At 38.3% G+C, this 15304-nt stretch overlaps 3 non-coding genes across 3 annotated transcripts; all 3 read right to left on the minus strand.

The window, feature by feature from the left end:
• Positions 1–1351: 1351 nt before the first annotated feature.
• Positions 1352–1433, minus strand: TRNAS-CGA (transfer RNA serine (anticodon CGA)). The gene has a single exon. It is a non-coding gene; the product is annotated as a tRNA-Ser (tRNA).
• A 9646-nt stretch (positions 1434–11079) lies between these two features.
• Positions 11080–11161, minus strand: TRNAS-CGA (transfer RNA serine (anticodon CGA)). The gene has a single exon. It is a non-coding gene; the product is annotated as a tRNA-Ser (tRNA).
• Positions 11162–14646: 3485 nt separating this feature from the next.
• Positions 14647–14728, minus strand: TRNAS-UGA (transfer RNA serine (anticodon UGA)). The gene has a single exon. It is a non-coding gene; the product is annotated as a tRNA-Ser (tRNA).
• Between the last annotated feature and the right edge of the window lie 576 nt (positions 14729–15304).

The raw sequence follows: 15304 nt of genomic DNA on the forward strand, positions 1-15304 counted from the left end.
GGTTGGACACCGCGCACTGCCAGGGAATTAATCTGCATTTTTTTTATTATTCCCAACTTTTACTATATTTTCTTTTCACTAATCTGTGATAAGCAAAATCCAATCTTTTCAAAACTAATACAATAAACTGAACATGATTTCATCCAACATGAAGATTTCAAGTCCATCGTCTTAAAAATGCAGCCATCAAAATATATGGCATTGCTGATGGTTCTCAGTTGTCTTTTTGGAACCAGTTTAAATACTTTAATTGACATTTTATTGCTGAAAGATATTTGGTGTAGAGGATTTCCAGCTATCAATACATAGATTTCTATTATCTGCAAATGATGTCATCAATATCATGGAAAACATCTAGTAATATTTCTTTAAGTTTTCATACTTGTTAATTTCATTCTTGAGACAGATTTCGACTCAAACATATTTAGTTGTCCCATTTTCATATGTCTTGGCCCATTTTAATAATATACTGTATATATTATTTTACTCTTTTCGAGAAGGTCCAAAGTTTTGACCAAGTAAAACATTGCACTGTGATGAGGATTTGAACCTGTGTGTGGATTTGCAGCCATCACAGCCTATTATAGGCTCACTTTATCAGATGTGTTTGCCATGTGAACACAGAGAACAGCCTGTGAGAAGATTTTGGCCTAAGTTCGCATGAATATCTATTTAGGATACAGCCATGAGCAAGAGAACTTGACTGACTTACTGAAGAGAAAGGAGTGGTCTGAGATCAAAGAGTAGAAGGAGATGAATGGATTGTATATTGAGAAACGCAGAGATTTTGTTGACCACATGTTTCTCATGGTTAAAATTGTCTTTGGTTTCCACACACTGTCAGGGAATTAATCTGCATTGTTTTATTATTCCCAGCGTCTACTATATTTTCTTTTCACTAATCTTTCATGTGCAAAATCCAATCTTTGCAAAGGTAAAACAATAAACTGTGAACACGATTTCATCCAACATGAAGATTTCAAGTCCATCGTCTTAAAAATGCAGCCATCAAAATATATGGCATTGCTGATGGTTCTCAGTTGTCTTTTTGGAACCAGTTTAAATACATTCATTGACTTTTTATTGCTGAAAGAAATTTGGTGTAGAGTTTTTCCAGCAACCAATACATAGATTTCTATTATCTGCAAATGATGTCATCAATATCATGGGAAACATCGAGTAATATTTCTTGGAGTTTTCATACTGCTAAATCTCATTCTTGAGGCAGATTTCGAGTCAAACATGTTAAGTTGTCCCATTTTCATATCACTTGGCCCGTTTTAATAATATACTGTATATATTATTTTACTCTTTTCGAGAAGGTCCAAAGTTTTGACCAAGTAAAACACTACGCTGTGAACAGGATTTGAACCTGTGCAGGGATACCCCATTGGATTTCGAGTCGAACGCCTTAAACACTCGACCATCACAGCCAACTGTTGAAGAATTCATTAGATGTTTTTGCCATGTGAGGACAGAGGGAGAGCCTGTGAGAAGATTTTGGTCTAAGTTCACCTGAATCTCTACTGAACTACAAAGCCATGAGCATGAAAACTAGACTGACTTACTGAAGAGAAAGAAGTGGTCTGAGATCAAAGAGTAGAAGGAGATAAATGGATTGTATATTAAGAAACGCAGTGATTTTGTTGACCACATGTTTCTCATGCTTAAAATTGTGGTTGGACACCGCGCACTGCCAGGGAATTAATCTGCATTTTTTTATTATTCCCAACTTTTACTATATTTTCTTTTCACTAATCTTTCATAAGCAAAATCCAATCTTTTCAAAACTAATACAATAAACTGAACATGATTTCATCCAACATGAAGATTTCAAGTCCATCGTCTTAAAAATGCAGCCATCAAAATATATGGCATTGCTGATGGTTCTCAGTTGTCTTTTTGGAACCAGTTTAAATACTTTAATTTACATTTTATTGCTGAAAGAAATTTGGTGTAGAGGATTTCCAGCTATCAATACATAGATTTCTATTATCTGCAAATGATGTCATCAATATCATGGGAAACATCTAGTAATATTTCTTTAAGTTTTCATACTTGTTAATTTCATTCTTGAGACAGATTTCGACTCAAATATATTTAATTGTCCCATTTTCATATGTCTTGGCCCATTTTAATAATATACTGTATATATTATTTTACTCTTTTCGAGAAGGTCCAAAGTTTTGACCAAGTAAAACACTGCACTGTGAACAGGATTTGAACCTGTGTGGGGATTTGCGGCCATCACAGCCAATTATAGGCTCACCTTATCAGATGTGTTTGCCATGTGAACACAGAGAACAGCCTGTGAAAAGATTTTGGCCTAAATTCGCATGAATATCTATTGTAGGATACAGCCATGAGCAAGAGAACTTGACTGACTTACTGAATAGAAAGGAGTGGTCTGAGATTAAAGAGTAGAAGGAGATGAGTGGATTGTATATTGAGAAATGCAGAGATTTTGTTGACCACGTGTTTCTCATGGTTAAAATTGTCTTTGGTTTCCGCACACTGTCAGGGAATTAATCTGTATTGTTTTATTATTCCCAGCTTTTACTATATTTTCCTTTTACTAATCTTTCATGTGCAAAATCCAATCTTTTCAAAGGTAAAACAATAAACTGTGAACACGATTTCATCCAACATGAAGATTTCAAGTCCATCGTCTTAAAAATGCAGCCATCAAAATATATGGCATTGCTGATGGTTCTCAGTTGTCTTTTTGGAACCAATTTAAATACTTTCATTGACTTTTTATTGCTGAAAGAAATTTGGTGTAGAGGATTTCCAGCAACCAATACATAGATTTCTATTATCTGCAAATGATGTCATCAATATCATGGGAAACATCGAGTAATATTTCTTGGAGTTTTCATACTGCTAAATCTCATTCTTGAGGCAGATTTCGAGTCAAACATGTTAAGTTGTCCCATTTTCATATCACTTGGCCCGTTTTAATAATATACTGTATATATTATTTTACTCTTTTCGAGAAGGTCCAAAGTTTTGACCAAGTAAAACACTGCGCTGTGAACAGGATTTGAACCTGTGCGGGGATTTGCGGCCATCACAGCCAATTATAGGCTCACTTTATCAGATGTGTTAGCCACGTGAAAACAGAGAACAGCCTGTGAAAAGATTTTGTCCTAAATTCGCATGAATATCTATTGTAGGATACAGCCATGAGCAAGAGAACTTGACTGACTTACTGAAGAGAAAGGAGTGGTCTGAGATTAAAGAGTAGAAGGAGATGAATGGATTGTATATTGAGAAACGCAGAGATTTTGTTGAACACGTGTTTCTAATGGTTAAAATTGTCTTTGGTTTCCGCACACTGTCAGGGAATTAATCTGCATTGTTTTATTTTTCCCAGCTTTTACTATGTTTTCTTTTTTTGTAAATTCTTTATTTTGGAATTTTACACATCACCATTAAAACCAACACCAATTCTCAGGTACAGTTAGCGAAATGTTAAGCAAGGGTTGGTTTCAGGCGAGAAGGAAGGAAAAAATGAGGGAAAAATAGGTAGGGGAGAAAAGGGAGAAAGAAAGGGAAAGGGAAAAAGGGTACACATACATATACAGTATCAACAACATTAACATCAACATCATGTGGTCGACAACAGAAGCACAATCATTAAATGGGTGCACTTTGGAAAATAACACATCGCACTACATTACAATTGGGCTATCTAGTTTGGGGCAGTGAGGCTAAAAACCCCAGAACAGAAGCCGTCTAATTCAGTTAAACTTGAGAAACTCTAAAATGCCTTTAAAGAGGATTGTCTTCTAAATACCTATTCCAAGGGGCCCAAGTCAACACATAAGCTTTATGATTATAAATTTCCCAGCTAGACAGCTCCTCTAAGCGAGAGATCTGATTTATTTTGGTATACCATTCTCCTAACGTGGGAGGAGCTGCATCCTTCCAATGGACAGCTATCAACTGTCTCGCCGCACTCAACATCAGTGGAAGAAGCCCATGTTTTTTTGGTAAAAAATCTTTAGACGGGCATGAAAGGAGAGCCTCCGTGGCTCTAAGATCAACCTTTATTAGTTTTAATTTTCTGAGAACTAGTTCAACTCCCTCCCAAAACACCCGCAATCTAGGGCAGCCCCAGAATATATGTGAATGATGTCCTCTAGAATTGAGGCATCGCCAACATTCATCATTATCCGCGAGGCCCAACTGGAATAATTTAGCTGGAGTTAAATGCCACCTAGTTAATATTTTATAAGAATTCTCCTGCAGAAGTACACATCTAGAAAAACCCCTGGCATTTGACAGCATTTTAGATATTTGGTCTTCTGTAAACGTGGTATTAAGTTCCATTTCCCAAGAGTGTATAAAGGAGGGTTTAGAATGTACAGTCGGAGAGATGAGATGCGAGTAAATGCGAGATATAATTTTTAGCCGTGGGGATGGAAGTTTAACCATAATATCTAACCAAGACCAATTAGATTTAGACGGGAATCTCCATCTGAACTGTAAAAGTGTACATCTGATGTGTTGTTTTTGGAGAAAATTTGTTGGTTGAGTCGACATGCCCTGTGGCCAAGACCCCTCCCGCAAGATGCCTTTACCATAAAAACTATTCAACGTTTCTCCAGGGATGTTGGACCATAAATTGTATGGGTCTTGAAAATCTAGCTCTAACAAATAGGGAATTGAGCCGATCGGTGTCAATATTGAGGGGAAGGTATCTTCCGGGAACTCTCCCATTACCAATCTTTTAATACGCAATGTAGTTGTAGTTACGTCATCCAACCTAAGAGAGGCCGGCGGTTTAGCCTTAGTCCAAAGATACGGCAAACCCCTCGGGCCCAATAAAGCCCAGTCAACACTATCCCCCTCCTCCCTTCCAGCACAGGACACCACCTTTAACCATCTACTGAGATGAATAGCCTTATAGTATAAAAAAAGGTCTGGGACCCCCAATCCTCCAGAAGAGATAGGGCGAGAAAGAAACTTATATGGCAACCTAGCCCTTTTAGATTTCCAAATAAATTTTCCAATAAGGGATTTTAATGTTCCAAAAAATGTCAGGGGAATCCAAATCGGAACCATGTTCATGGTATATAGTATAATAGGCATTATATATGCCTTAAACACTTTAATACGACCCATCCAGGATAAAGTGGGTAGGCTATACTTCTGCATCAGGCTTTTGACCTTTTGAATTAAAGGAATGTAATTATTGTGGAATAGGTTGGCGGGATCTCTAGTTATCGTTATTCCCAAATATCTAATAGAATTAGTAGCCCAAGAAAATGGAATCTGCGTACGAATAGTGGAGGTCTGAGAGTGAGGGAGACCAACGCTTAGCACTTCAGATTTTGATAAATTAATTTTGAAATTAGAAAGGAGACCAAAATGATGAAAGGCCTGAAGGATAATTGGGAATGCCCGGGATGGATTGGAGATAAGGAAAAGCAGATCATCTGTGAAAGCTAGAGTTTTAAGTGACCTTCGACCCACCGACAACCCCTCTATACGTTGGTCTTGTCTGATGCTTTGTATCAAAGTTTCTACAACTAAAATGAACAAAGATGGCGACAAGGGACAACCCTGTCTAGTCCCGTTATTAATCCCAAAACTATCTGACAGGGTGCCGTTAACTCTGACTTTGGCCGTCGGTTGGGAATAAAGCGAGAGGACCGCTGTTATATATTGGGGGGAAGCCAAACCTAAGCATTACTTGTTCCATGAACCTCCAGCTCACTCTGTCGAAAGCCTTCTCAGCATCCGTCGACAGAAGCATCAAAGGTATACCCCGAGTCTTAGCAAACATTATAGACTGAATGACTTTAGTAGAATTGTCCTTCCCTTCCCTGCCTCTTACAAAACCTACTTGATCTGCATGAATTAGCTTAGGTAAGAAATTGCTTAATCTGCCCGCTAATATTTTAGCCCACATCTTAATATCTGCATTAAGCAGTGATATTGGTCTGTAGCTAGCGCACAGGTTGGGGTCTTTACCCTCCTTAGGGAGGACTGTAATGTATGCCTCTAAGGATTGTCTAGGGGGGAGCTGGCCTTCCAGATAGGAATTAAACAAAGACACTAGGCGAGGTAACAGTGTTTTTATAAACTTTTTATAATAGATAATGGGAAGACCATCTGGACCCGGTGCCTTTCCGTTCGGAATAGTAGAAAGAGTGTCTAAAATTTCTTTGGGGCTAACTGGAGCAGTCAGCAAGGACTGGCCTTCAAGAGTTATTTTAGGGAGATGTAGTGAGGTCAAGAATTCTTTTATTTTTGCCAAGGCTGTGGCTGGCTCCTGCATGCTACCCGGTGTATTTAAATTGTATAAATTTTCATAAAAGGTTTTAAACTCCCTGGCAATATCTGCAGTCCCGAGAATTGAGGAGCCATCCAAAGCTCTGAGTTGTCTAAGAAACGTCTTTTCTTTTTGTTTCTTAAGTAGGGATGTCATAAGCTTACTACTTTTATTGCCATGAAGATAAAACTTCTGCTTACTTCTCATGTAGATTTTTGCTGATTGAATGTTTAAAAGGTTTTTCAATGAGGTTCTCAGATCTGTCAGTTCAGATAATGTTTTATTTACCTGAGATCTCTTATGTAGTCTCTCGTAGGAGCTTATTTGATGTAGAATAGACACAACCTTTTTTGTTTGCTCTTTTTTCAAATAGGAGCCTAGGGCGATAAATTCCCCTCTCATTACTGCTTTATGTGATTCCCATACCATAGGCAAGGGCGGGCCTGAGTGCAAATTATTTTGAAAAAAGAAGTCAAGAGTGTTTGTCAGTTTTTCAATGTGGGAATCCGAGTCCAACAGTGTCTCATTCAGTGACCATGACCCAGCCGGCCGTGGTAGAGTTTTTATCTCTATGTCAAGGAAAATGGGAGCGTGGTCTGAGAGAGAGATGATATCTATATTAGCTTTTTTAACTAATTGGAGATTAGCTGTTTGTATCAATAGGTAATCAATTCTGTGATAGCTATTATTCGGATGGGAATAAAAAGTGTAATCTCTGCCCGAAGGAAAAAGTGTTCTCCAAGGGTCTATCAGATGCAATTTTTGTAATGAAAGGTGTAATCTTCTCAGCGCCCTTTGAGCCGACCTGCCCGTTGAAGTATCTAAAATTGGGTTCAAAGATACATTAAAATCCCCTTCCACCAACAACAGACCCTCAGTAAAAAGTTCTAAAACATTCATTGTTTTACACAGCCAACCTATCTGGTTCCTATTTGGGGCATATAAATTACACAGGGTAATCTTAGTGTTGGCCAAAAAGCCCTTAATTATAATGTACCTGCCTTCTGAATCCGATAAACAATCACTCAAAATAAAGGGAACATTTTTCTTTATAGCAATACTCACTCCACCCGACGCTGAACCACCCGTACTGTGATACCAGGTCGGGTAGCGAGATCTAGACATATCTGGGACTCTCCCTTTTTTAAAATGTGTCTCCTGCAGGAAAACTATACTAGACTTCTTTGAATGCAAAAGATTCATTACTTGGCTTCTCTTACTTGGGGATCGCAAGCCCTTTACATTATACGAAGCCACTGTCATAGTGGCGAAGTTCACCTTATCACCCATAGTTTGGTAAAGGAAGTAATAACAAAGATTCCTCTGTCATCAAACCACCGAAATTAAAAAAAAACAAAGAGATAAAAAAAATAACAAAAACCCTAAAAATTATTAAGATAAAACAAGAGAAATATAACAAGAACCAACTACCTGCCTGTAGCAGAGGTAGGGGGTCAAACATACCTCCCATAACAGAGCAGGAAATAACATTTCTGACACACAAGTGGCACATGTTAACTTATACGGCAATTGAATGATAACAACACATGAGTAAATGTCAAACTTAGCAAGCTAAAATAAGATAGAACATGTCCGAATGGATCGAGGGGTCCGGCTCCAGTATTGGAAAAATGCAACCGAGAGAAGCACAAGAAAGCTCAGGGGGTATCTCCTTTTCCATTCCAGATTTCCCTCTTTTAGGAGTCGAGCGTTTCTTTCCTAGGACCCAGTCACCCTGCCCTCCAGTAAAAGCATGGACAGGGAGAGGTGTGCGATGATCCATGTCCAGAGGTAGCCAGGAAGGAATATCCATAGGGGCAATGCCAAAAGCGTCCCATATTTTGGGTAAATCTTCAGGGGTCCGAACCATTATTTGCCTACCATCTCCTTGTATAGATATACCAAACGGAAACAGCCATTTATATAAGATTTTACATGAGCGCAACACCTCCAGGAGGGGCCTTAGGACTCTTCTTTTTGCAAGGGTTGACGGTGCAACGTCCTGATAAAGATGAATAGCAGATCCCTCATAAGAAAGATTTTTAATGTCTCTTGAGGCAGACAAAATAGCATTGGTATCCAAATAGCTCAATAGGCCGCAAATCACATCCCTCGGAGGTTCCATTGGCTTCGGCTTTGGTCTAAGTGATCTATGCACCCTCTCTATTATAATTCGATCACATGTTTCTTGTGGGATTAAGAGGGCAAAGATCTCCTTCGTAGATTTTTCTAATATTTCTGTGGAAACACTTTCAGGCAAGCCTTTTATCCATATGTTCTTCCTGCGACTCCAATTTTCCTGATCCTCGAGAGCCAGAAAAGAGTTGTTAAGCTGTGTTCTGTGGTAGTCCAGATGCTCTCTCATGGCATTGGAGTGGCTAATGATAGAGGACTGAGAGGACTCCAAAGACTCCACTCTATTACCAATGTGTAGCAAATCCGCTCTCATGCCAGATATCTCATTAACTAATGGTTTTATAGCTTGTGCTAATAATTTTTTAAAAAACGATCTAGAAAGTTTCCCAGAATCTGATTGAGTGACATCGCTGCCTGAAGCATCATCACTGGAGTCTGAGTCCTCGACATGCTCCTCCTCCACAACCTCTGCAGGGAGCCTTTTAGCATTAGGCTTAGATGAAGCAGATTTATTTTTCAAAAATTTATCCATTTCACCCTGTTTGCTTCTATACGCCTGTGCAGCCAACGGTTTTGCACGCTCTTTGTTAGTTTTGACCATTTTGCTTAATTAAAGCGCGCCTTTAATTTACCACCCGTGCATCCAGAAAAGTCTAGTAGTGCATTTTTCTATATGAAAATAGCCCCATGCAACTTGGAGGGCGAGGGGTTAATATATGGAAACATCCGTGGGGATCTGCTGGAGCCGGTAGGGACAGGGTAACGTCAAATCCCCACCACGGCGCTGCAGAAAAGACACAATGTCCTCCTCACCAATGTCGCATAAATCTGTAGACAGCAGCACCTCTATGTGGGGAGAGCGATATCCCCCGATCCAAAAACAACTCAGACCCTGGGAAATGTCTCAGTAAAAATAGGGGGCCGTCAACACCTCGTCTGGCCCAGAGCCAGCACCCTCCTCCACCGCACGTAACGATAGTGCTCCTCGCAGGCCCCAGAGACAGATCACCGGGGGTTCCCTCTCACCGCCGTTTGCTCTAACGGGCGAGACCGCACCTTGTTCCGCGGTCTCACGCCTCTATCGAGGGCCTCCTGCAGTCCGGTTTCCAGGCCTTGTGCTCAGGGGGATGTAAAGATGGCGCCCATCTCTCTCCAGCGCTGCAGCACCCTCCACGAGGCCGCTCTGCGCTCCGGTGTCACGGCGGAGAGCAGCAGCCCCTCTCTTCTCCCTACCACCCCTCACCTTCTCCTCCAAGCCCGGGGCACACTAAAATTAGTTTTAGCCACTTTCGTTCGGGCCAAATAAGGTAGTTTTGTGGCTGGAAGCGGGAGCTGCCATAAGACACGTCCTCCCTGTGTGAGATCCAGGCCACGCCCCCAGCTTTTACTATATTTTCTTTTCACTAATCTTTCATGTGCAAAATCCAATCTTTTCAAAGGTAAAACAAGAAACTGTGAACACGATTTCATCCAACATGAAGATTTCAAGTCCATCGTCTTAAAAATGCAGCCATCAAAATATATGGCATTGCTGATGGTTCTCAGTTGTCTTTTTGGAACCAGTTTAAATACTTTAATTGACATTTTATTGCTGAAAGAAATTTGGTGTAGAGGATTTCCAGCTATCAATACATAGATTTCTATTATCTGCAAATGATGTCATCAATATCATGGGAAACATCTAGTAATATTTCTTTAAGTTTTCATAATCGTTAATTTCATTCTTGAGACAGATTTCGACTCAAACATATTTAGTTGTCCCATTTTCAAATGTCTTGGCCCATTTTATTAACATACTGTATATATTATTTTACTCTTTTCGAGAAGGTCCAAAGTTTTGACCAAGTAAAACACTACACTGTGAACAGGTTTTGAACCTGTGTGGGGATTTGCGGCCATCACAGCCAATTATAGGCTCACTTTAACAGATGTGTTTGCCATGTGAACACAGAGAAGAGCCTGTGAAAAGATTTTGGCCTAAGTTCGCATGAATATCTATTGTAGGATACAGCCATGAGCAAATGAACTTGACTGACTTACAGAAGAGAAAGGAGTGGTCTGAGATTAAAGAGTAGAAGGAGATGAATGGATTGTATATTGAGAAACGCAGAGATTTTGTTGACCACATGTTTCTCATGGTTAAAATTGTCTTTGGTTTCCGCACACTGTCAGGGAATTAATCTGCATTGTTTTATTATTCCAAGCTTTTACTATATTTTCTTTTCACTAATCTTTCATGTGCAAAATCCAATCTTTTCAAAGGTAAAACAATAAACTGTGAACACGATTTCATCCAACATGAAGATTTCAAGTCCATCGTCTTAAAAATGCAGCCATCAAAATATATGACATTGCTGATGGTTCTCAGTTGTCTTTTTGGAACCAGTTTAAATACTTTCATTGACTTTTTATTGCTGAAAGAAATTTGGTGTAGAGGATTTCCAGTTATCAAAACATAGATTTCTATTATCTGCAAATGATGTCATCAATATCATGGGAAACATCGAGTAATATTTCTTGAAGTTTTCATACTGCTTTATTTCATTCTTGAGGCAGATTTTGTCCCATTTTCATATCACTTTGCCCGTTTTAATAATATACTGTATATATTATTTTACTCTTTTCGAGAAGGTCCAAAGTTTTGACCAAGTAAAACACTGCGCTGTGAACAGGATTTGAAGCTGTGCAGGGATACCCCATTGGATTTCGAGTCCAACGCCTTAACCACTCGGCCATCACAGCCAACTGTTGACTAATCTATCAGATGTTTTTGCCATGTGAGCACAGAGGGAGAGCCTGTGAGAAGATTTTGGTCTAAGTTCACCTGAATCTCTACTGAACTACAAAGCCATGAGCATGAAAACTAGACTGACTTACTGAAGAGAAAGAAGTGGTCTGAGATCAAAGAGTAGAAGGAGATAAATGGATTGTATATTAAGAAACGCAGTGATTTTGTTGACCACATGTTTCTCATGGTTAAAATTGTGGTTGGACACAGCGCACTGCCAGGGAATTAACCTGCATTTTTTTTTTATTCCCAACTTTTACTATATTTTCTTTTCACTAATCTTTCATAAGCAAAATCCAATCTTTTCAAAACTAATACAATAAACTGAACATGATTTCATCCAACAAGAAGATTTCAAGTCCATCGTCTTAAAAATGCAGCCATCAAAATATATGGCATTGCTGATGGTTCTCAGTTGTCTTTTTGGAACCAGTTTAAATACTTTAATTGACATTTTATTGCTGAAAGAAATTTGGTGTAGAGGATTTCCAGCTATCAATACATAGATTTCTATTATCTGCAAATGATGTCATCAATATCATGGGAAACATCTAGTAATATTTCTTTAAGTTTTCATACTTGTTAATTTCATTCTTGAGACAGATTTCGACTCAAATATATTTAGTAGTCCCATTTTCATATGTCTTGTCCCATTTTAATAATATACTGTATATATTATTTTACTCTTTTCGAGAAAGTCCAAAGTTTTGACCAAGTAAAACACTGCACTGTGAACAGGATTTGAACCTGTGTGGGGATTTGCGGCCATCACAGCCAATTATAGGCTCACTTTATCAGATGTGTTTGCCATGTGAACACAGAGAACAGCCTGTGAAAAGATTTTGGCCTAAATTCGCATGAATATCTATTGTAGGATACAGCCATGAGCAAGAGAACTTGACTGACTTACTGAAGAGAAAGGAGTGGTCTGAGATTAACACTAGAACTACTGTACTCGTGACACATACTAGAACTACTGAATGTAGTCATTTTGACTACTGACTTGTTTTCGTTATTAGAGTTTCATTTGTGGTTATTTATTAATTATATTTTTTTAATGTATTATTATTGTGAGATCCAACAGTAATGCTTTGGAATGTTTTTTTCATTTATTTTTTTTCATATTTTTCTACAGGAAATAACAAAAGTAAAGTAAGCAAAACAATAATAGACGTTTTAAAATAATTTATTATTAAAGTGCACACATATAAACAACAACTCAAGAACAACAAGCAGAGAAAATGTAAGTGAAGGAGAAGAAAAATGAAAATATGGCGCAGAATCTCAATAAAAACGACCAACCGTTATTATGAAGTACAACCGGTAACTTTCTAAACATTTGTTGATTCGCATTTCAGGCATCGTCTTTCAATTACAGCGGTACATTGCCCACACAAAGACTTATGGCAAGTCATACAATTTCCAACAGATCGATTTATTTTTGCATTTTGCTTTTATCTGGCAAAGTTTTTTTTGAGACATCACATCTGAAGATGTAGCAACTTGAGACATGCCACCCTTTCCCCTAGATACAACATACGGACCACTCAACTCTGTGACAAGCTTTTGCAAAAATGCCTTGTGTGACATTTGTCAGGTGGTCATCTTCTTGTATAATATCCAAGCATTTATACCCGCTAAGTCTAAGGTATTTTCAAATGCGTGAACAGGCCGTCTCCTAGTACCTGTTCTTGTGCTGTATTTGCGTGCCATCTGATCTACTACATCTACTCCATATTTTGTTTCATTATAAAACTTTACAGTTTCTGGAGATTTTTTGGAGATTCAGAAGCAACAAGAACATCGGGATGGACGGAACTCAGAATTATCACATTTTTGGTTGGCTTACCTTGATACACGGTAAGTGTAAAATTATCCTCATTTTTATAGACTTTAGTGCTGTACAACTTTTCTTTCATTGTTTTTATTTCTTTAGGCACTTCTCGTCTTATCTTATTTAGCGTTCCCACGATAGTCGTTCCCTGGCTTTTTAGCTGTTTGGCAAGTTTTACTGATGTAAAATAATTATCGGTGGTTACATTTCGACCTTTTTTCAAAAACGGCTGCAATAGTTTCATGACTACGTGGTCAGCTAAACGGTCATCAGCACGGCGTGAATCATCTTTACCCAGATAAGGGAAGCCATTTACAACATATTTACTATCCTTATCTACAGCTAGCCAAAATTTATGGCCATATTTATCTGGCTTGGAAGGTGTATACTGTGTGAAAGGACACCTGGTTTTGCTTGGAAAAGTTGTTCATCAACCGTAATGTATGGGCCAGGTTTGTAACAAGCAATGCAATTGGCAATAAACCTGTCCCACACAATAGAAAAGAGAGCAAATTTGCCGGTTTGCAGTCTCTGCGATCGATTGGACTTCTCATCAAATCTGAGATAATGCATAATTTCTACAAAACGGTCCCTAGACATTATCGCTTTGCATAACGGTATTCCCCAGTCATAATCTAACCAGGTAACACGATGAAAATGTGAAAAGTTTGTCATCTGAATTGAACTAAATCTATTTGAACATCAGGGTAAATAAGATACAGTGAAAAAATTATGCACAAAACTTTACAGCAACTTTTAGTGACAAAAGGACAGCAAAATATAGCAGGTAGTCAAAAAGACTACCTTTTAGTAGTTATAGGTGAATGTTGAAATAAATGGGCAGTTTTTGCACCTAAATTATTTATTGCCACAAAATCTTTTTTAACATCCTATTTGAGGAAAAGTCACCGAGTCTCAAGCCGGAATTCCAAAAAATGTAGTCACAGAGGAGAAATACATAGTGCGAAGCAGTCAAAATGACTACCTCAGTAGTTCTAGTGTTAAAGAGTAGAAGGAGATGAATGGATTGTATATTGAGAAACGCAGAGATTTTGTTGACCACGTGTTTCTAATGGTTAAAATTGTCTTTGGTTTCCGCACACTGTCAGGGAATTAATCTGCATTGTTTTATTATTCCCAGCTTTTACTACATTTTCTTTTCACTAATCTTTCATGTGCAAAATCCAATCTTTTCAAAGGTAAAACAATAAACTGTGAACACGATTTCATCCAACATGAAGATTTCAAGTCCATCGTCTTAAAAATGCAGCCATCAAAATATATGGCATTGCTGATGGTTCTCAGTTGTCTTTTTGGAACCAGTTTAAATACTTTCATTGACTTTTTATTGCTGAAAGAAATTTGGTGTAGAAGATTAACAGCAACCAATACATAGATTTCTATTATCTGCAAATGATGTCATCAATTTCATGGGAAACATCGAGTAATATTTCTTGAAGTTTTCATACTGCTTAATTTCATTCTTGAGGCAAACATGTTGGAGTTGTCCCATTTTCATATCACTTGGCCCGTTTTAATAATATACTGTATATATTATTTTACTCTTTTCGAGAAGGTCCAAAGTTTTGACCAAGTAAAACACTGCGCTGTGAACAGGATTTGAACCTGTGCGGGGTTACCCCATTGGATTTCAAGTCCAACGCCTTAACCAGTCGGCCAGCACAGCCAACTGTTGAATAATCTATCAGATGTTTTTGCCATGTGAGCACAGAGGGAAAGCCTGTGAGAAGATTTTGGTCTAAGTTCAGCTGAATCTCTACTGAACTACACAGCCATGAGCATGAAAACTAGACTGACTTACTGAAGGTTGCTGATGGTTCTCAGTTGTCTTTTTGGAACCAGTTTAAATACTTTAATTGACATTTTATTGCTGAAAGAAATTTGGTGTAGAGGATTTCCAGCTATCAATACATAGATTTCTATTATCTGCAAATGATGTCATCAATATCATGGGAAACATCTAGTAATATTTTTTTAAGTTTTCATACTTGTTAATTTCAATCTTGAGACAGATTTCGACTCAAACATATTTAGTTGTCCCATTTTCATATGTCTTGGCCCATTTTAATAATATACTGTATATATTATTTTACTCTTTTCGAGAAGGTCCAAAGTTTTGACCAAGTAAAACACTGCACTGTGAACAGGTTTTGAACCTGTGTGGAGATTTGCGGCCATCACAGCCAATTATAGGCTCACTTTATCAGATGTGTTTGCCATGTGAACACAGAGAACAGCCTGT

The sequence above is a fragment of the Dendrobates tinctorius genome, unplaced genomic scaffold (genome assembly GCF_039654945.1).
Source record: "Dendrobates tinctorius isolate UK_male_01 unplaced genomic scaffold, ASM3965494v1 ptg000151l, whole genome shotgun sequence".
NCBI classification, from domain to species: domain Eukaryota; kingdom Metazoa; phylum Chordata; class Amphibia; order Anura; family Dendrobatidae; genus Dendrobates; species Dendrobates tinctorius.